The sequence below is a fragment of the Cavia porcellus genome, unplaced genomic scaffold, assembly GCF_034190915.1.
Source record: "Cavia porcellus strain 051 isolate PalLab524CR breed Dunkin Hartley unplaced genomic scaffold, mCavPor4.1 scaffold_21, whole genome shotgun sequence".
Taxonomy (NCBI): domain Eukaryota; kingdom Metazoa; phylum Chordata; class Mammalia; order Rodentia; family Caviidae; genus Cavia; species Cavia porcellus.
The window spans coordinates 23,543,179-23,566,530 of NW_026947504.1; the positions used below are offsets into that span (position 1 = coordinate 23,543,179).

Sequence of the window (23,352 nt, forward strand, 5' to 3'; positions counted from 1 at the left end):
CATAACCCTCCCACAGACCAGAGAGGCTCATTAGCTCCACGCAGCTGAGAATGCAGCGTCCAGTTCCCTTCCCTGTGTTTACACGAACTTTCCTTTGCATTTTAGAAGCCTTATGGAAAGATTCCTGTGGCTGACCCTGGAGTCGTGGTGAATTTCTCCATCAAGTGAGTATTGATGAGCTGCAAAGTTCAGTGAACAGGAAAATTCTGCTCCTTTTATTGCCAATGTGACAGGTTACTTTATTACCATGCCTTTCACAGCAATTTAACAGTTACCCTGGTAACCGATTCAGTGAGGTAATGGGATCACAGGCATTAGTGCAGAGGCAGGCTGGCCGCTCCAGCACCCATCTGCTGGCTGCCTCTTCAAGATTGTGCACTCGGAGGTGCCCGACAGCTACGGGGCCTGCATGGCACTGAGCAGGTGAAACCGCAGGCCGGCTGGGGTGGCCACACGCCAGTGATTTGTCTTTCTAATTCTATTGAAATAATAATCAGGATTTGTTTCTGATTAATTAACTAACCTTTTGGTAAAAAGATTAGATAACGAAATTGCTGCCTATTCAGAGATAATGAGATTTTTATTACTCTGTCAAAAGAAAAAAGTACATTTATGTGTCACTAGCACTGTGTCAAAAGGGCGAAAAGCAGAAAAAAAAATAAAAGAAAAGAATAGTTTAGTCTTTGTCAGATGTGTGCATTCCTCATCAGACAAGCATGTGCCTTATTCTACAGGAGCACCCTGGTCTTCTTGTAAGCCATTAGGAGGAGTTTTTAAAACAGCAAACAAAGTAATAAACACATTTAGGCCAATAGGCTTTTGGGGAGGGTGCTAATTTGTCTTAAAATGTCTCCTAATGGAAGAGAAACGTTTGGGAGTGTGGGGAGCTTGCCCGGACCGTGTGGGTGTATTTATGTAAGTGTGAGAGTGTGAAGAAAGCAGTAAAATCTCTGTGCGAGGCTCTGAAGTGACATATGTAGACAGGCGGCTTCCCCCGCACTCTGGCTGCGGCTCTGCTCCCGGTGCATCTGTTCCATGCGGGCAGGAGCTGCACTCGGGCAGGGGGACAGAAGTCGCCTGAGCCTGGCAGACTGGAGGTGGCCTGTGCCTGCACAGGTAGGCCACCTCAGGAAATAGATGCCTCCAGCTGGCCGTGTGAACAAGGAGAGGTCCTCCTGCTCCAGGCTCACTGTGAGACACTTGGATGGATTTAACCTTTTCTCTTGAAAAGTCACAGCTCAGTCCTTTGCGGGGGTGGGGGTGGGGTGGGGGGGGACTTCCATTTTCTCATTCCTCTGTGCTGCTTGTTGTGTTACCCAAACAGCATCAACAGCAATAGCAACAGAAGATTTCAGCCCCAGTGGGGAAAAGCACTACCCTTGGATAAAGACGCCAAACCAGACAAACAGGCTGTGTGCGCCAGGCAGCCTCGCAGGGAACAAAGCCTGTGTATTTCCAAATGAGTTTCACAGAGCTCCAATATTGTTTTAATTACTACAACCTGAGGAGGAAGCACGATGCAATAAAAAGGCAGAAGAGGGAGGGCCAAGGGGAGGGCCGGGGCCCAGCTGAGCATTCGGTTCCCTGCATTTGTGTCCCTGCCTTTTCACAGTCGATGAGACGCTTATGTTTCTGGTGACATCCTGTGGCCTTGGCTGCCTCAGTTGATGTGTATACGAACATGAAAAGAGTGCAAGTTCTAAAAATGGAAGTTTCTGTTCTGACTTTCATGTGGTTCACAGACAAGTTGAAACAGACAAAAAAAAAAAAAAAAAAAAAAAAAAACAACCACTGCAAAGAGGATCAGATGGGAACCAACGTTCCGGAGACTGCTTTCCTGTCCTGGGGTTCCTACTTTGCAGTCCTTTTTTATTCTTACTCCCGCCTGTACCTTCAATTGCCGGCTAACAAGCTCCATTTCTGATAACAGATGCTTGACAAAGACAGAGAAATAAGACATTAAAAAAAAAAAAAAAAAAAGGGCGGCTGGTGCGGGGTGGGGTGGGGACTGCTGGGTTCATTGCCAATAGCTCTTTACCAGATCCTGCTGGCCTTGGCAGGGTCCCAAAGCAAGAGACGAGCAGGGGGGTGGGGGAGAGCCTTTGTCTTCCAACTCCCGGTGCAGTATAGGGTTAATATTAGCAATTATTATTAAAATTAGCCAAATGTTATTAAATGATCTTTGTATGGAAGAGTAAGTATAGTTTTCCCTTTGGCAGACAATGACATCTGCAGCTCTACATTTTCACGAAATGACTATACTTAACAAAAACATGACTTCATTTTCATGGTATTTCTTTTGTGCCTAGGAGCAACCCTGTAATTGTTCACTTCAATTACAACATTACTATTTTAAACTGAAACCCATTTTATCTGCATGCCAGCTTTTTATTTGTTTTACCAACTATATCTATTTCCATTACTGCAAGGCTGATGGTTTGTCTCAAGAGGAAATCAAATCCATTAATTCAGAAATTTCAAGCCCGACTAGCTCTGCCATAAGCAGCATTTCTTATGCTAATAGCAAATGTGCTGAGACTGAAAGGAACTGACAGGGCCCTGTTTTTTATCATAACTTAAGCATTTATGTAAGAAGGCAAATCTAATAGTACTAGGAAACTGTAAGTGTTATTACATATAATTCACTTTCCCGAGATCTGGACAGCGCTCTGGTTTGCGTAGCCCTGCTTTAAATCAGGCTGCCAGGAGACTGGAACTCACCTGAGTTTGCCTATTTAGCCTACATAATGCTTCACCATAGATACATCTTTGCATGTAGATGTGTGTGTGTGTGTGTGTGTGTGTGTGTTGTGTTTTATTTTTAACACTTCCAACATTCTCTCCTCCCCCAAAAGGCAGACTTTTGTCACTGTAAGGATAGAACTCAGTTTGTGCTGAAGTGATGTCTGTAATACAGCCTGAGACAAAACTGGCCCCTTCTGTTCCATTTTTAATACTGTTTGGGTCCTAGCACATGGTGTGCATTCAATTAGATAGCCTGGCTAGATAAAATCTGACTCTGACCTAGAAAAAAAGAGAGAGGGGGGCTGCTCCTGACTCCTGCGTAAGCTTGTGCAGGCACTGTGACCCGTTTATGTCAGTGGTAAAGTGTAAGAGATGCCTATCACAGAACCACATCATCTTCTGGGATCTTAAAAATACAGGAAACACTGGAGGAGTCTGGCCCTCCTTTGTCATCGCAAAGCCCTTCTGTGCTGTAAATCAGTCCTCATTGGGAGCTCTTATGCACCAGCCGTCACCGATAAGCTTGGGCGAAGTAGACAAGGCTTTTAGGAATTGCTGAACCATGAAGTTGACCTGCTTAGGGTTTTGTTGTAGGCTATTAAATCCAGGATGGCCGTTTTAAGATGATTCTGCTTCCTTTTTTCCTTGGCCTGGTTAAGCAACTCTACCCTCAGCTCATTATTAGGCTGATTAAAAAAAAAATCAGAATGGAGCAACCTGCTGTTTAAGAATACTACCTTCACACATCAACTTAATGAGTGACTTACACTGACATGGTTTATGGGGCTCAAGCAACTTGACACTAATTTTGCAGCTAAGAAAAGATTTACTAACTGTACACACTGCTCTGCTTTTGTTGGCCTGGGCACCATGATTCCTTTCTCCAAAAACAAACTCTAAATCTTTTGTAAACATGCATTATTTGGTTAACACATTGTAAATGGATCCCAATTGTGCAGCACAAGCGCTCTTCACTATTATGTAAACAATTCTTCACTGAAAGGCTTGCTTTAAATTGTAAATGAATATATTTCAGCTGTAATGTTGCTCTCAGACCTGCCCGATGGTATAAATCTGGTCATTTGTTTTTTGCACTCTGCCTATTACTAACTAGTTAGAAATGTGCTGATTATTTGCACAAGCCTTTCACACTGTGGGCACAGTTAAATTGCTGTTTTATTTTTCCTGTGTTTGATGAGTGTTAACAAGAGCACCATTTGAGGAAACCCAAACTAAATACAGCTCCTTAATTGAGACTGGGGGTATTTGGGAAAAGCCCCCCGGTATGTAATTCTACTGCTTAATGTTTGAAAGTTCATCCAGCTCACCACAGGACTTAGGACAAGGTTAGCTAAAGAGAGCTGACTAACATTCTGCACCTGGCTCAGCCAAACTGAGTAGCTTGAAATATGATATATCCGGTCATCTGGAGTTGAGTCCTTGCTAACGTAATTTCCACCTCTCTTTTAATGTTTCTGCCACTACCAAACAGTTCCTCCTTGGGATTAAGCAACTTCACATTTAGTATCTCTCAAAGAAAGCTCGATTTGGAGAAGAAAAGTTTGTCAGGTTTTATTTGGTGACTGATGAAAGTTCAGCCAACTCAGATAACCTTGCCTGTTTTTCTTCACCTCAGCGGTTAGTTATTCGTTTCTAAAGTCTCCCCACTTCCTGTAATTAAGCAGTATTTCAGTAGTGTGCTGGTCAACAAAACTTTGGAAGCCGAAATATTGTGACTTCATTGATATGAATGAAAGTGCTGTAACTTTATCTAGCTTCATTGATAGAACTAGAGAGCTGTATGTGCAAAGACTTAGATACTGCTGACCCTAGATCAAGCCTGGGATAATGGGAAAAGCCCTAGATGCTAGCCCTGGATTTGTCCTTTTCTTTGGATGTTCACTTAACCTCTTGTGCCTTATCTGTGATATAACATGTTTGGGCAGCATGACAATTACTGTTCCTTCTGAAACTAAAATTCTGCTGTGTCTGTCTGTGGTGCAGAATTCTAGCTGCTTTTTGTATGTATGATTCAATACAGAAAAGAAATTCAGTAGTCAAAATTTAGGTACTTAATAAGCAGAAATATGAGGTTTTTAATTTCTATTTTGAATATTATTCTTTAAATAGGGACTAATCTTTTAATACAAAGATCGTTTTTCCTTTTTATTGGTACATTTTAGATATACATAATGATCACATTCATTGTAGGAAATTTGTATCTGTACATGATATATATTGATATCATGATATATATCTGTACACGATATATATTGGACCTTATTTAAAAAGGCTTTGCTTCCATTTTTTTCTTTTTATTCTCTCTTTTTTTCTTGTCCTTTTCTTCCTTTCCCTCCCTCCTCCCTTGCTCTCTTTCTAGTCTGAACATTTTCTTTCCATTTCCCAATATCTGTTATACATTCTGGTACTTACCTACCCTGTGAATTTCTCACACGAGAAAAACCATGTGATATTTAAATACACGTGTCTGATTTATTTCACTTCAGATTATGGTCTCAAGTACATCCATTTAGCTAGAAATGTCTCAGCTAACTTTCTCTTTTTCTATAGCAGAGTAGTACTTTACTGCTTTAAAAAAAAACAAAAAACATATCTTCTTTTTCTATTCATTGGTTGATAGACATTTGGGCTTTTTCCAAGATTTAGCTATTACCATTGTCCTACTGTAAACATGGGGTTCCATATATCACTGTGATATGGTGCTTTTAATTTGGGGGGGAGGCAAAATACCAAAAAGAGAAATAGCTAAGTCAAATGAAAGCTCCAGTTTTCGTTTTCTGAAGATCTCCACACTGACTTTCATAGCGGTTGCACCAGCGTACAACCCCACTACATCACACTCCCACCAACAGTGGAGAAGGGCTCCTTTTGTCACACAGCCCCATCAGCATTTGTTATTGGGGGGTTTCCTGATAGCAGCCATTCCTTCTGGAGTGAGATAGATCTTAGTGTTGTTTTAATTGCAGTTTTTAAATGACCAGTGATGTTGAAAAATTTTTCATGTTTACCTGCTATTTCTTCTTCTTCAGCTCAAAAGTGTCATTTCAAATGCCCATCTTTTGATTCTTTTTTTAATTAAAAAACAGAGCAAAACAGAAAAAATGGTCAATTGTGTCTTTAATCTTGGGGAATCTGATAGTTTTGGGTTCTTTATTTCTTCTAGATATTAATCATTTGTCTGAAGAATAGCAGCAAAAACTTTTTCCCACACTTTGAGTTGTCTCTTCACTTTGTTAGTATTTTTTTCTTATGCAAAAGCTTTTTAATAAAATGGGATTACAGTTGTTGATTCTTTGTGATAGTTCCTGTTCAATCATTGTTTTGTTCATAAAGTCTTTGTCTACATCTTCAAGAGTTTGATCAGCAGATTTAGTGTTTCTGTTTTAATGTTTGGATTTTTGATCCATTTTTATTTTAGTGAAATAAAAAAGATTTCATTAAAGAATATATGGATCTACTTTTAATCTTTGTCATGTGGAAAGCCAGTTTTTCCAGCACCATTTATTTAAAAAGCTATCATTCTTTCAGTGAAGGTGTTTAGCTCCTTTGTCAAACAGAAGGTGGTTGCATGTGCTTGGAGTTGTATCTGCATCTTCTACTCTGTTCCACTGATATTTGGATCCATCTTTCTGCCAGTACCATGCTGTTTTTATCACAGTAGTTTTGTAGTATAATATCAAGTCAGGGATTGTGATGCCCCTGCCTTGCCTTTGTTGCCCAGAACAGCTCTTGCTACTCTGGGTCTCTTCTGATTCCAAATGAATTATAAAGTTGTTTTCTATGATTCTGTGAGATGTGTTATTGGAATTTTGATCAGGATGGCATTAAATATGTGTAGAAATTTTGGAAGTATGGTCATTTTTACTATATTGGTTTTTCCTCCCCATGAACCAGGGGCATCTTCCCATTTTCTGCTATCGTTTTTGATCTCCTTTTGTAGAGTACTGTAGTTTTCAATGCAAAGGTCTTTTACTTCTTTAATTAGGCCAATTCCTAAAATTTTACTTTTTAGATGCTATTGTGAAAGGTTTTATTTCCCTAATTTCTGTCTCAATGTGTTTGTTACTTGTGTACAAGAATGCTACTGAATTTGTACACAGCCACACTACTGATTTTGGTTATTAAATTTAGAAGTCTAGTGGTGAAGTTTTGGGGGTCTTCTATGTAAAGTATCATGTCATCTGCAAGTAATATTAATATAACTTCTTCCCTTCCTATTCTTATTCCTTTTATTTCTTTCTTTAATCCAATTGCTCTGCCTAATGCTTCCAGAACTATATTGAATAAGAGTGGTGATAATGGACATCCTTGTCTTGTCTCAATTTTACAGTGAAAACTTTCAAATTTTGACCATGCAGTATGATGTTGTCTGTTGAACTGTCACAGATAGCTTTTATAAGATTGAGATAAAGACCATCTATTCCAATTTTTTGTAGGATTTTTATCATGAATGAATATTGGACTTTGTTAGATGCTTTTTCTGCATCTGTTGAGACAGTCATATAGTTTTTGTCCTTGGCTCTGTTCATATGATGTGCTACATTTATTAACTTGTATATGTTGAACCATCCCTGCATTCCTGGGATGAATTCTACTTGGCCATGGTGTATAATCTGCTTGATGATTTATTGCATTCTGTTTGCCAGTATTTTAGTAAGCATTTTTACATCTATGTTCTTTAGGAAGATTGGCCTATAATTCTCTTTTTTGATTGGACCCTTCTCTGGTTTTTGTTTCTGGGTAATGCTTGCTTCCAGGATTGAATTTGGGAGTATTGCTTTCCTTTTTATTTCATTAGAGTTTGAGAAGTAGTGGAATTACTTATTCTGTAACATTCTTGTAGAATTATGTAGTGTATCTCTCAGGGCGAGGGCTTTTGTTGATAGATTTTAATTACATCTTCAATTGAATTAATATCAGTTTGTTCAAAATTATTGTATCTTCTTGATTCAGCTATAATTTGTAAGTATAGAAGTATCTGTCCACATCTTCTGTGGTTTCCAGCTTAATAGAATACAGATTCTCAAAGTAGGTGTTGATGATCCTCTGGATTTCTTCAGGGTCCATTGTGATTTCACTCTTTTTGTTCCTAATTACATGGACTTACATTATTTCTTTCCTTTTTTGGATAAGGTTGGCTAAAGCTTTGTCAGTTTTATTTAGCCTTTCAAGGAACCAACTCCTCAATTAATTGATTCTTAGTATTGTTTTTTTTGTCTCCATGGCATGAGTTTCTATTCTGATCTTTATGATATCCTCCCATATATAAGCTTTGGGTGTGACTTGCTCTTCTTTATCTAGAGGCTTGAGGTTCTATATTAGATTTTTTATTTAAACTTGTTGTATTTTTTCTGATACCAGAGTTCACTGCTATAAATTTCCTTTGTAGGATTGCTTTCGTATTTAAAAAGAAATTTATAGTTTTATTACTGTAAATTTCATCAGTAATATAGAATGGTTTCACTTCTTTCGGTGTCTGTGTTTTGTGGCCTAAATGACCACGATGATAATAGTCATTGAATAAATCGTGTAAGTAGTACATTTCAGATCTACAGTGATTTGTAATTGCATAAATTCCAATCCGTTTGATGTACTTTCCCCTTTAGTGATCAGAATTCATGTACTGTTTTCTACCTAACAAGCTAGTTTTGTCCTGATAAGCTATTTATTCAATTACCATCTTTTATATATTAAATTTAACCTAGGTGAGAGACTGGAAATAATGTGCACATCCGTTAACACCTGTGTAAATAATGCCGGATCACTCTTTTTGAGGCTTCTCCTGAAATTTGCTCTTATTTACATACTGAGGCTTATGACAAACTGAGGTCATAAATTTGGGGTACAAAAAATCCATTTGAGAATGATTATTATCAGCTATGTTCAATGGCAAATATAGGATTTGTTTATTTTACTCTTTTAAACAATCTCATAAGTAAGAAATAGGTGAACCCCTGTTGTCTTTCTCCTTAGATACTCCTTAGATGTATTTATGCATTTCCTCAGACTAATTGGAAATGTTTTTGAATTACATATAATTACTTTTGAAAAAAATCTTGAATCTTTTAAAAAAAAATTGTAGTCCTGATAGTCGATTTATTGTAAAAGTCAATGTTAGACTAAACTGAGGAATTATCAGTGCCTTTTTTTTTATCAGCTATCCTGTCTTCCGTGTCTCTCACCCAGTGCTTCTGCGGAAAATAAGTATTTCATGCTTCCTGCTTTATCATTTTCTCAGTTCACTTCTGACCTTGTCCAGAAAGAAAAAGAACAGTACTGTGGCGAGCTTACTTTCCAGCTTTCCACTCTATATCATAATGGGGTACTCTAGGAATGCTCCAGATAAAAAAGAAATACTTATTCAAGCCAAACATGTAGACTATTGATAAAATCGATTCAGATCTGAAAGTGCAGAGCTGCCAAACTGTGTGACTTTCTTAGAAACACAACAAGGATGGGTCAGTGTCAGGCCATTTAGACAAGATCAGGCTTGGCTGGACTAATTCTTGCTATCCAATTTAACTTTCATGCTTATTATACTGAATTGTCACCTAAATACCTAAAAGAGTTTAAGAAAGTTTTTACAACTGTCTAGTGAATAAGTTAAAATTTTCTGATAGTCTAATGGTGTCTGAGTTGACAATGTCTTGCTCTTGTTAATTAGTTGGAAATTATTCTGAGCATTTTTTAAGCAAATGCATCCTCTTTGCCTTGACATGTATCTTCGAGAATGTGTCAGCTTTGAAAACATCTCTACAATAAAGATTTGTCAGTCAAGTATGATGGCGCACATCTGTAATCCTAGCACACTGAGAGACAGAAACAGACAAATCACAATTCCAAGCTCAGCTTGGGCAATTTACTGTCTCAAAATAAAAAAGTAAAATAAGGGTTTGGGATACACTTCAGTACAAAGGCCTTGGCTTCTGTCCCTAGTGACACGAAATAATAATACTGTGGTAGTAATAATAATCAAGATTATGTGGCCTTGGTTGATACTTTTCTGTATTTAAACTGTAAATTCTTTGAGGGTAAGAGAGTTTTCATTCTTTTCCTTACAATCTGAGCCTAGCACAGGAGCTCATATTTACTAAGTATGTTCAATGTACGTTTGCAGACCTAAACGTCTTTAAGTGATAGAAAAACAAGCCCTGTAACTACCACTACACACATAGGAAAATGTTCATTCCTGTTCATATTTTGTTCTTGCATTCACTTCAGATTTAGAAGCAGATATGTTACTTATATTTCAAGTTTAGTGATTTCCCTAAAGTTCAGTTAAAATATGTGTTTTTGAAATAAATATTCTAGGGATAAAAGAAATAATTGTAAACTCACAGAGATGAATCTTGCTTGATGCTGTGGCACACATTTGTAATCATGATTTTTCCAGAGGCTGAGGCAGAAAGATTGCAAGTTCAAGGCCATCTGGGAAACTCAGTGAAACCTTATCTCAAAATAAAAATAAAAGATTTGGAGATGTACTCAGTGCTAGGTTACATCCTAGGTTCAATCTACAGTATCATAATAAATGTGAATCGTGGTCTTAAAGTTTTTCATTATTAGGGATATATACAGTGGGGTTTTTAACACAAATTTCACAGGAACTTATAGCTGTCCCTTCCACTTACAGATCTACTGGTGTAAAGATTCATATCTGTTCATCACTCCTTAAAATACATTTGTAACAGGAAGGAAATGATAGTCATTGTGATATTGTTTTCCACTTCAATAAATATATATTGTTTTATGTAAACATAATAAAGCTATTTTGGAAAAGAAAGTTGAATGTGGCCTTATACCAAATGTGCTGTGATACCAAGCCTAACAAGAGACTTGGGAAATGCTCCCACGAAGCTGCCACCACTGCTGAGGCCCAAAGGACAGGGGCGTTTTGCCTGGAGAAAGGAAGTCAGGCCATTTCGGGGAGTGGGGAGAGCATATGTCACTGGAGAGCTTTGACCTACGCTGCATCCATTAGAAATACCTGGCAGTAAAATATTACTTACATTTTATAAAAACTAAGAATTCAGTAATAGCCTCTATTCCCCTCTCATAAGCTATTTTTAAATGGAAATTTGAGATTTATAAATTTGATCTCACTAATTTTCACTCTTTGAAAATATTTATCTTGCTTATGTGTTCATCCATCCCAAAAACTAGGATTGAATCGGTGTACACTCGGAGGCTTACTGAGAATGTGAGGGTAAAGATGAACAAAAGTCACAAGTTCCCCTTGTGCTTGCATATCTCTGAGTCCCCTTCTTCTCAAGTGCTATGACCAGTGAATGGATTTAAGCGGAGAGGTCTAGGAGGTGGGTACTCTTGTATGATTACTATTGTTTTTACTGCAGCATAATGAATCACCACAAAATACAGTTTCAAAGAATTGACAAATGTTTACAGTCATGGGTATACTAACCCTGATTGATCATTGTGTAATGTATACAATATTAAAACATTTATTTGCACTCCATAAATATGTACAGTTATTAGGTAACAATCAAAACTTTGGAAAAAAACATCAAAGCACAATAGTAGTAGTTACTGTCTCATGGTTTGTGAAGATCAGGAATTTGAATTATCTTAACTGAGTTCCTCTAGCTGGTGAGGTTGGGGAGGTAGCTTTTGTGAAGATAGACTTTGTCTGAGCTGTAATCTTTTGAAGTTTAGACTGAGTTTGAGGGAGGTCTCAGGTTGTTGCTAGGCTTCTCCACACAGTGCTTAAGGTTCTTGACATGGAGTTGGTTTCCCAGCACAACAAATTAGAAGCTCTGAGTCCTTTTATGACCTACTCTCAGAAAGCATCCACGAGCCCATGAATAGCATTCTGCTAAGAAGCCTTGTTTTTCCCTGGGGGGCTATATTATGAGAGCATGAGTATCAGGAGGTGAAAATTACTGGGGGCCACCTTGCAGTGTTGCTACTAAAATGACTAAACCTTTGTGTAGAAAATCTCTACCTCTTTGAATCTGCCTTGTGACATAGTCATCAATTCAAAATTCTCATTTAATTCACCAAGTTGAAGTTGATAGTTCTTTGGTATGGAAGAAAGAATCTGAAAGTTTATGGAATAAACTGTCAGGAAGTATTGTGTTTTACATCTTTGTTTGCTTTCACATATTCCTTTCTGATACTATGAAATCATTATTTTCAGTCAGAGACTCACAGTCTGGAGCTGCCTTTCACTCTGTTCTGAGAAACATAAGAGAAAGTTACATGAACCACAGCACCTTCTTCCCAAACGATGAAAACTGTGACACACCAAAGAATCGTTTCAGCATTGTTATTTGTTAATTTATATACTGAAAGTCTGAGGAAGACTTCAGCTTTTCCAAATTTAACAAATGAGAAAATTCTTTACAGAATATCCCTTACACATGGTCAGAGTGTAGCTGGACTGCTATACATGGCAAGAGGCTCATACGCTGATCAGAAACAGGAAATGCAGCAGGAGAGACAAAAATGGCAGTTTGCTGAAAAGTCAACCCACTGACTTAACTGTGCTTTCAGGAACGGCGTGAAACAGGTGGTCTCCTTTTCTGTATAACTGAGAATAATTCTTCCTCTTATACGCAAGCAACAAAGAACCATCTGACACTTTAACTGTAAGTAATTATTCTTTAAATCCTTCAAAGCAACATTCTGTTCCTTTGTTCCAAGTCTTCATCACTCTTTCAAAGATATGATTTAATTGAAAGTTCATCTTACTTTTTTGTCTAAATGTGTGAGATTTTACTAAAAGCAAAAGCAAATATTTGTTAAATTATTTCTCAGTCTGTGCATTAGATTCAACAACCCTCTAAAAATAGGAAATTTGAAGCAAATTTTTCCTACATTCACATCTATTTACCCACAGAAATGTCACAGATCAGATCGCAAATCCTCTTTGGTCTGCCTAATAGCTGGCTGACAGGTATTCTTTGAGTTTACTTGGAGTCAGTGATATTACCTAGTCCCAAGAGTCCTGTTTCCCCTTTTGCTCAAAGCTTTCCTAGTGTTAATTAGGTGTAAGAAGAAAGGCAGAATTAACTCTTTCAGGAGCAGCATTTATTTTGTACTCACTGAGCATATGACAGCAGTGCTGATGTAATGACACCCTTTATTGTTGGGGTTGCTTGATTTTAAAGGATTGCCTAGAGCACTAGCCAGAGTCCAGAGTAATTTACAGCCAGAGAGTTACTAGGCAAGAACTGGAGTTTTGTGGGCAGCTTGTTCAATATCATTATTCTTGAGGACTAACTACTTTTGTGAAATTGTCTTGCTGTCAGTAGCTGGTTGTTGTCTTTTATCTGATCTTCCTAAATTTGAAAACGCTTCTCTCATGATAGCAGCATTTCCATCTCGCTCCCATGCTCCTTTGAATTGATACCACTTGGAAAGATACTTCTCTTTCTATGTTCCCCAAAAACCAAGATGGCTAATTCAGCCTTACTGGAGCATTTTAACAATGCCAATAGCTTGCCTTGCCAATCATTTTATGTGTGCTGTTCTATGCATTTTCAAAATCATATTGAAAAAGGACCAGCCTTACCTACTTAATGTAATACAAACAGTATTCTAAACTACTCTAAAAGTGATTGGTGCAGCATCAAGAACAAAATAATCATGCCTCATGTGTACTTATTTATGCCTCGAGTGTTAGGCACAGTAGAAAATGAAAACTGAGATTCTCATCGCGACTTCTATTGCACATTTCTAATCGATAAGTAATTAATAGAAGATTTATTTCATTATAATAAGAATTTATTGAGTAGTACAAACCATTCATTTCCAGGAAAACAAGAAAAATTTCATGGATGCCACATGTCCACAGGTGAAGTTGGAGTTTCTGGGGGTTCATCCAAGTTAAAAGAAGTGGAATTTGAGGACAAAATTCTCTTGTTCATTTTTCTTCAGTTTATTTCTGAAGGAAGATATTCTAAGAAAATCATACAAAGGAAATAATGCTAGCTGGTATATCCCATTGTAAAAAAGCCCAACAACAAGTTTTGAAGAAATGTTATTTTCCTCAAATAACATGGTATGCACATCACTGACTTGAGGCATTTTGATCTTGTTGAATCTATACAAAGAGTTTTCAAAAAAAGAAAAGACAATGCTCAGTGCTCTAAATATAAGAATAACACTGTCTCATAACTGGTTAAAATCATCATTAAAAGTTACAGTGCATTTAAAATGTTTAAAGCAGTATATAACAGTCAAAAATGATCAGGAGGCTATAATATCCAACTTTCTTTTTCTTTTTAGTATCAGGGATCAAACTCACGACTGCACACTTGCAAGGTAGGCGCTTATGCCGCTGAGCTAAATCCCCAGCCCAATATCCAAGTTTTAGTAGAACATTACAAAGTTACTAGAAGTATGGGTTTCCTCTGCCTTGCATATCACTAAAGCAGTAATGAATCTAGATTACAAGTCAAGTGAGGGCTCATTCTGTGAACTAAACATTTTTCTCTCTGAATCCCCAAAGATTCTATCATATACTACTATAAAGAAAAGTAAAATTTTCTTGCTGAAATCTCTGTAACTATATCTTGTTTATTATATAAACAGTAATAAATGATACTAAAACTGGCACATAGTGAGTACGAGTCTATCTGCATAATCTAGACAGTTTTAAGAATAAATAATAATACTAGTAATGATTATGGTAGGACCTTATGTAGTCACCCTGCAAATAAACACGGATTAGAAAACTTGACCAAAAAATAGTTTGTGTATATTTTTTCTATATCATTTGTTGTGTTCTATTAGAAGAATAAGAACCTTTTTCCCTTTTTCTTATGCATGTGAACTTTTTCTGTGAGGTAGGAGGAGGAGACCAAAGTAAGAGGTCTATGAGGAGAGTAATTCTGCTTTTAACTAAGCTGGGAGACCTCACTTGTTAACTTCTCCGATAGTGTTACGCAGAGTGGCCATCCATATTCAAACAAATAATACAAAAGATAAATACAAGGCAAAATATTCTATTCAAAGTTTTTCCAGGATATGTACTTACACATGTATAAATTTTTTGTATGCATATTTTGCTTTGTTTAAAATCAATAAATGGGAGTAACTAATCTTGAATAACCATTTTATATTAAACATTTAAAATTTTTTAAATCATCACTAAAAATGTAATGTTTGGAATATTGCAAGTAAAAAATGTACACAAAATGATTTACTGCTTATATTGGCAGGTTTTAATGTTATTCTCAATAGAAATTCCTCAATTTGAAATTTTCTTTTAATAATACATTTTAAGGGATTTATATTTTGTCTCTAAAGCACTTGTACATTTTTACTGTCTTCCCTTTTTTTTTTCCTGTTCTGTTTATTACTTGATATTATTTTGCCTCTTTAATTTTCTTTTCCTATGTGTTGTTTGGTTGATCACATTTTATTTGATCTGATATTTTCAAGTCAAATAATTGTAACGTTACATTTTTCCAGTGTGTACTATATGCTACTGACAAAAGTGTTGGATACATTTTCCTAACACCATCATAGTCAGTCAGTAACTGTATTAATCAGCTTTGATTTGGTGGCAACCTCCAAACCTCAGTGGTTTACCACCAAAAAAAAAAGAAGAAAAAGCTCATTTTTCTTTTATGTTTCATGCCATCTGTGAAAGCAGCATATCAAAAGTAGTTCTATTGCTTATATTTTTTCATGAGAATCTAGGCTGAAGGAATAGTATCCCTTTAGGATATGTAATTCTTCTGTCCAGAAAAAAATCAACATTAAGGCATTTAAGACTCTCAACGTTTCTGACTGAGCACGATTTATTTTGTTTGCTAACTTCTTATTGGTTAGATTGCTTCAATTATCCAATAGTAAGGACAAGAGGTTGGGGACATGTGCTCCTCCAGTTAGTTACATGATGCTTCAAGTCACAGGCAACAGACAAGATAGAAATAATTGGAAATGATGGCACAAGTTACTCTAGCAACTCAAGCCTGCTCCCCTGACAAAAGTGTTCCTCAGATAGCTTGTATGTTCAGAAGCAAGGCTTAGGAAAGCTGACTGGACATTAGAGTACTAAGTCATCAGTGGACTAATCCAAAGAGTAAAGGGTCAACCAACCATGAGCCAAAATAATCCCTGTCTTCTTTAAGTTGTACGAGTCACATATTTTATTCCAGCAACTGAAAGGTGATTAATACAGATATTTGTACTGACAGCACTATCCCTGACTCTGGTTAAAAAGCCTCTGGGACAGGTTTGCAGGAGAAATTTGGAAACATTTGGAGATATGGACCATTGAAACCCTAGAATAGGATAAAGAGGTCTTGATGGATGAGTCTGGTAGGGTCTCAGAAGACCAGAATACTGCCTGGAATTCAGGCAGCAAACTGTGCTTATCAGGTTGCAGATGAGAAGGAAGATTCTTGGAAACTGGACTAAAATTTGTTCATATTACACTCTGGCAAAGACTATGCCTACATTTTGTTCATGTACTACAACTTTGTGTGAAGCTAAATTTAAAGATAATGGACTAACAATCTGAGGAAATTCAGGGCAGCACAGCATTTAGACTGAAGCACAGACAATTCTGGATACTTTTGGCTGAATTTATAGAAAATTAGATTAGGATGGAAAGATTTGAAAAATTTGCATTTTGGTCTGAAAAGAATCTCTAGTAAAGTTTGATTCAAAGAAAGTGTGTTTCTCTAGAGGTAGTACCATTAAAGAAGAAGCCCAATACTTTGCACTGGGATAACAGGAAAGATACTTTGACCCAAATAGAAATTGGCCAGATCCTACCTATCATATATTCAAAGATACTTCCATAAGTGGATTCTAGGGTACCCTGCTTATTTAGAGTTGCCTACGGAAATGTTTTAAGTTCAGTCATCCAGGCACTCACAGGTGACTGCAGCTATGGTCCAAGTAGACCCAGCTCCTGCCTGAACTGGTGACAGATCTTTGTATCATCTATGTGATGCTGGTTTTTTTGGTTTTTCAGGTGTACAGAATGCAATTGTTGTGGGATCAAAGAGGCCTCTATTCGTACTGCAAAGGAAGACCTAGAAGGCCAGGAAATATATGAAAGGTTCAGACTTTCTGCTAGAGACCGTGAGAGAGTGATGTATTAAACTACAATGGCAACCCTAGGAATTTGGAGATGCTGTACTTGGTAACTTGGAAAACACATCAAAGAAAGTCACAGGATATAAGTGAGTAAAGCCAGCCTGAGAAACAGTCATGTGAGCTATAGCCAACAACATGATAGGGGCTGGGCTGGCCAAGTCCTTTGGAACGCAGGTCTTCTCACTGTCTACCTCATTTGATGGTCATGGAGCTACAGGATTTAATATTTGTGCAATATTTGCTTTGTCCAATTGCTTTGTATTCCCCCTTACTCTTTCTTTTGGGGATGGGAATGTTTACCTTACACTACTATACCTTTGGAGTATGTAATGTGTTTTGTTAAATTGACATCTTAGAGTTGTCTTGAGCCCCAGAATAAACTTTGGGCTTGGACATTTAAGAAATTCTAGAATTGTTGAGACTTTAGCAACACATTTTGCATAATGAGATGAATACGATCTTTTAGGGTCAGAGCCCAGTATTCATTTATGGATGAAAAATGATCTTCAAAAGACTAAGTACAGATCTTCAAAAGATCGTGGGACACTAATCTTATCAGTAGGCTAATCCACCAAGGAGTTCATAGCTCATTATGCTTTTAAGAAGCAGGTCCAGATTGGAGGAAGTAAGTTACCTGAAGACGTGCCTGCCTCTGAAGGGTACATGTTTTGACTGGCTTTTTTTCTGTTTTGTCCTGAGCAGTTTTCTCCTACCATGCCGATCTGCTGTGGTGATTTTGCTTCTCCATAGGCCTAAAATCAATGGATCCATCCAATCATGGAATAAAACTTCTGAAGCCATGAAAAATACTTGCCCTTCTTTAACTGATATGTCTCATACATTTTGCCCCAGCAACAGAGAAATGATTAATATACTGAGTAACTTGGTCAAGATCACATTGACTGAATAGAAGGTCAATCTTATGCCTCTCTGATCCAAAACCTATGTGCCCAATAAATATTATATATTTAGAACACAAAAGGGGTGGCTTTCATCTGTGATAACAATCACATTACTACTGCCAATAAACACAGACCAATGAGTAGAGACCCACAGTATTCTCTCTTCTGTAATTTTATTAAATCCTGTTCATCAAGACTGTGACTTCTCTCTGACTTTAGTTTTTTCATATATAAAATGAAATAATGTCAAAAATTCCTACCCATTTTATAATTCTAGATTCTTTAATACCAGAAGACCATTTGCCCTAAAGGAGAGTATAATAAGAGATACTTGTAACTTAAAAAGGCAAACTAGAATGAGATTTAAATGGTCATATTTGAAGGAAACTGAGATAACATCCATAATTCAAGCAATTCCTTCCTTCTCATATTCTCTGCCTTTCATCTAATCACTCTTTGCTTCTTTTTTGCACAAACCTTGCCTTCACTTCATTTGTTGTAAAAGGAATGATACCATTTCGTTGCCCTTGTTCCTGTGCCTAGCCTTTCCCCACTTTTTAAATCCAAACTGCTTTTAGAGGATCCAATCCCCTTATGCCTCACCTTAGAAAAGGCAAAATGGACTTCTCTATTTGTAATCCCATGGGAAAGGTATTAGAATTCTAGTGAGTTAATGATGTACATCAGTACAACCCACAGAAAGAATAAAGACACTAAGACATATGCACAGTTACATACAGCCAAGGGGACCCGAGTCCACGATGCTTCACAGAACAAAGCCCTTGACCCAGGACCTAACCCGGATTTCATTAATTTGTAAATAAGGCAGTGGCTAGAGGTTAAGTGACGGGAGAATGGTGGGAATTACATGAGTACTGTGAGCTGGCTAGCTAAGAGGCCAGAAGGCAGCTCTGCGATATGCAGAAGGAAAGAAATGCTTAGAAGCTTAGAAGCAAGGCTTAGAAGCAAGACCGAAGGATAAAAGAAGATCATGCAAACTCTGGAAATGTTGTGAAGCAAACGGGAGGGAAACAGAAAAGGAAGAAATAAAAAGGAGAACATAACAGAACGGTGGTGACAAAAATCTAGAAACCATGTTCGCACTCATAGAAAAAGAACAAACAAGAAAATCAAAACAATAACAAAAAACAAAAAAAAGAAGAGGAAAAAAAGAAAAACAAAGAAAGATAAGGGGGGAAAAAAGTCCACTTCAACGTGTGTTCATGCTGTCACTGGCAGACAATATGGACAGACAGAGACCATAGCTAAGTTGATTAATGCCCCATGCCAGCTCTAGCTGTACAGCGGAGTGGTGGGTAATCCCAGTGAGCTTGAACCTTTACTTCCCAAGAAGTTCAGGCTGGTTTCTGGCTGTGACCATTCAGCCTGCAGCAGTCCATATGCCTATTGCCGGCTTGAACTTGACAATAACATTAGGAGCTGCTAGATGGAGTTCTGAGCTTAGCTGTCCCCTCTCCAAGATGACATCTAGCCAATCACACTCTCATGCAACATATCTGAACCCATCAGTCATTTAACTGACCAATCACTGCAGTCTGCTGCATTCACTGCTCCATCCCACTGATCTGTTTCTCCATGGAGGCCTTGAGGTCACCAGTGGTCACCATGCATCTACAGGTACGAGCTACATTTCCACTTGATAAGTCTGCGCTCAGAGAGAAAGTACTCTTTCTTCTTTTTGGAAGTCTTTCTGCTCCCCCTATGGGCTTCAATGCTTGCTTCAGACTTTTCCTGGGTCTTAAGGACCCACTTGCATTCTTCTCATTTTCACATTCTATATTCCCCTGTCTGGACACCAATCTCAGAGAGACTCTTTGTCTCCACTAACCACTCCACCATCTTCCCAGAAGCTCTATCTCAGAATCATAAGATTTTTAAAACACTGGAGCCAGAGAATGTCTGGTAAGAGAGTGTCATTGAAAGAAATATGAACTGGTACAACCACTTTCGAGAGAAATAACAAAGTATCAGAAAGCCTGAGATACGCATACAATAAGTAGGATGAAGCTATTTCATTAATGTGCTTGTGCAACCAGATAAATACTAGAAGTGTTCAATGTAGCATACATGATAATGTGAAAATGTGTAAATAATTTAAATGTTCATCACCAGGAGAGCACACAAATGAACTGTGATAGGTATTAACAATGGAACGCTATTCATCAGTCAGTATGAATAAACCAGAGGCCCCCAGTGCCTGGGTGGGCCACAATCTCCGGGCCAGGCTGAGGTGGCCAGCCCCGAGTCATCTGATGAGATCTCCTCTCTAGGGATGGTCGAATTAGAAGAAGCTCCTTTAACACTCCTCTGGGATGCACCCCTTTCTAGAAGACTTAGAGATGCTCTAACCATGAGCCAGAGTTCCCGCACTTCTCTGCATGGTATCCATTCCATCAACCCCACGCGGCACATAGCCAGGACCGAGTCCTACAAGAGAAGGGAGAAGAAAGACGTATCAGGAGGACCTTCTGTTTGCTAGTCACCTTTGACCTCTGATTTGTAATATTACTGCAGGTAATAGAGTTGCATGTGAAGAGGAGCACTGAGAACACATTGGAGAAACAGGTGGTGTGGTAGGATTACTGCTCTTATTTTAATATATTTCTCTTGGCAGTTTCCCGTTTTAAAGTGCGGATCCTTGCACATTCTGTGCGCAGACTGCGCCACTCATGGGCAAAAGCCTTGATGACAGCAGTGACCAGGGCCTTTCTACTAGGGAAAGTGGTCCTCTCAAAGCTTTCCTCACAGGGGATGTTTGGCTAAGTGCTGCCCATCATTTCATTCATCCTTGCCTGACTTGAAACTTGGTTTCTAGATTTCAAAGTGTTACCTAAAGAAGCAGAAGAGGGAAACAGACTCCTTAGTGCTCAGGATGCGTCGGAGAGGGCTGCCCTTTCCTGCGGGTCTTTCAGATGATCAATTTTAATTCCCTCCTGAAACTGAAGCAGGATCTGAAGAAGCAGCTGGGGGAAAACAGGATGGTGAGAAAGCACTTTCAGAACTCTGACTTCTGCTTGGTAAAGGGGAAAAGCCCTGACTGAAAGCCCCCTGAGAGAAAAGATGGAGGTGGGTCTCCTGGAAAGTTGAAGTGGTGACTTGGTGGGAGAGCTAATAAAGGATTGATCTACAGAGATGCCACATGGACGCTGTCCCATATGAACACCACTCAGTCGCCTGCCTGTCTTAACGTTCCTCTGTCCTGTGAGACTGAGTCACACCCATCAAGGAATGATTGAAGGAAAGTCTTGTGCTGTATCAGAATCAAAAGACTTTTTTAATATATTGAAAAAACACTTTTGTAGTCAGTAAAATAGCTTTTCATTTCATTTCACAAAATGGAAATTTTTTTGTTTCATGTCTCAGATTTCTTTTGCATTTCTTTTTTTTAATACTCTACACTTCTCTTGTATTTTTTATCTCATGCATATATGCTCTTTGTACAATTAAAAAAAAATAAAACCAACACATCAAAAGATATGAATGAACTGGAGCTATCTGGAACATAAAGAAATTTACAAACATAATAAGAATAATAAATGTAGTACAGACAAGTTGCAGATTGCTACACATTATACGAAGTTATTTTCATAGTTTAAAATATGTGAGATCAGAGAATATATTGTGGATATAACTTGTGGATATATAACTCAAGAAATCACAAGCGGTGCTTAAGGGATAGCTCATAAGACTGAAGAAACTGTACCTAATGGAAAGAAATTTTGGAGTTCAAAGGAAGATAGTTTCAATTATGTCTGTTTTCCTAGTTCTTAAGTGAGCAATATGTACATGGTTATGTATTATTTTTGATATTTTTTGCACAACAAAAACAAACTATTAAATTAAGATTTAGTTTCCATTGCTAAGGTAATAAAATATTTTCCTTATGCTTTGGTCTCTATTGTGACTTAGAAATCCACTTGCTCAGAGCACCACAATAGCCTTAGCCTACTTACCCTGACGGTTAAATAATGAGTATCATCCCACACTTCTGCAAGTATTTTCTGTTCAAGAACTCCTCTTGAGTCTTTTCCTCCTGGATTTAGCTCCAGTAGTCAGCCTCTCCTAGCTAACTTCAATGCATTTCTCCACCACACCTCCAGAGCTTCACGTTCTACCTCCACATCCTAAATTCTTGTCTTCAATGAGATACCTCTTCATTAGCGTCACTCATTTTATGTCTTTCATTCAAGGTACTACTTTGTCCAAACACTCTTACGCAAACATCCCAAGTCAGTAACTATATCACCATTCCATTGTACAGAACTTACGTCTATAACTTGTCTTCTTAAGGACTTTTCTTTTACCTGTTGTTGCATAAGAAGTTATTCTGAAACACATCAGTTGAAAGCAGTAAATTTGGGTAAGGATGCTCTCGAGTTGAAAGTCAATCTTCTAGCAGGGATTGTGGACACAGCCCTGGTGGGCTGGGCCTGAAGACTCCACTCAAGCTCATGCAGTTTCTCTTCGAAGGTCTTGGGTCTCAGTTATCTGTCATGTGGGCCTCCCAGAGGACCGCTCAAAATATGACAACTTGTTTCCCCCAAAGTAAGCAATGAGAGCAGGAAGAGAGAGAGATACACACAAGACAATTGTTTGCTGCTCGCAGTGGCTATGGTCTATTATAACCTAATTTTGGAAATGACTATCCCATTACCAAAGACCTTGATCCAACTGTGAGGTGGTGGTGGGGATCTATGCAAGGTTAGAAACACCAGAAGAATCATTGAGAAGCATCCTGAAGGTGCCCTGTACAACCTGAATTATGAATAGGCCCTAAATATCCGCTTCCTGTTGGAACACAACCACCAGCACACAAAGTTGCTTCTATCAAAAAAGAAAGCTGCCATGACCTCACATTCCCCTCCATCTGCTGCCTAATCTACTTGCCAGAACTCACTGCCAAGCTGTTCACAGGACTTGTTAATAGCCGGCAGGCTACAGTACCTGGCATTCACTGTCCACTGCATTCTTCTGCCTTCTGGTCAAGCCCACCCTCTGATACAATCCTTAATGAAATCAACAATAACTTTGCATTGCCCGTTCTAATGACCCATCATCTGTCTTCATCTCACTATAGCTGCTAATCATATTTTAAAATACTGTTGCTCTCTTGTTGAGCATATATATAGAAGTGAAGTCAGTGGTAGGATGTAAATATAAATTCGAATGCCCTATTTAAGAAAAAAATAATTTAAAATACTATAATTATCATATGGATGAGAAACTAAATAGTGTGTCAACAAATTTTAAAATATTATAAGTATTAAAAATTCAAAAGTATCAGCAATATTAAATTATAGCTTAAGCTGCAGGCCTCTTTATAGCTTCTTTCCATAATATTAATCTAAATATATTGTTTTCTTTAATAAGAATTGAAAGACAATTTAGCTTCTCTTTGTGGAATGATTGATCAAATTGATGAAATTTCTTTTTATTTTTCTTAGCTTAGAATATTTACTTTCAAAACTCATTAATGACTACTAGCTCTGTTGCCACATTTGGGAGAATTTTTATCAAATTGATTTCAGTTATTAAATATAGATATTTTATGAATTTTCTACAAAATAATTTTGGCTCCATAAAC

General features: G+C 37.8%; 1 pseudogene; it reads left to right on the plus strand.

Moving 5' to 3' along the window:
* LOC106025121 (STARD3 N-terminal-like protein) lies at positions 1-23,095 on the plus strand (annotated as a pseudogene).
* The last annotated feature ends 257 nt before the right edge of the window (positions 23,096-23,352 follow it).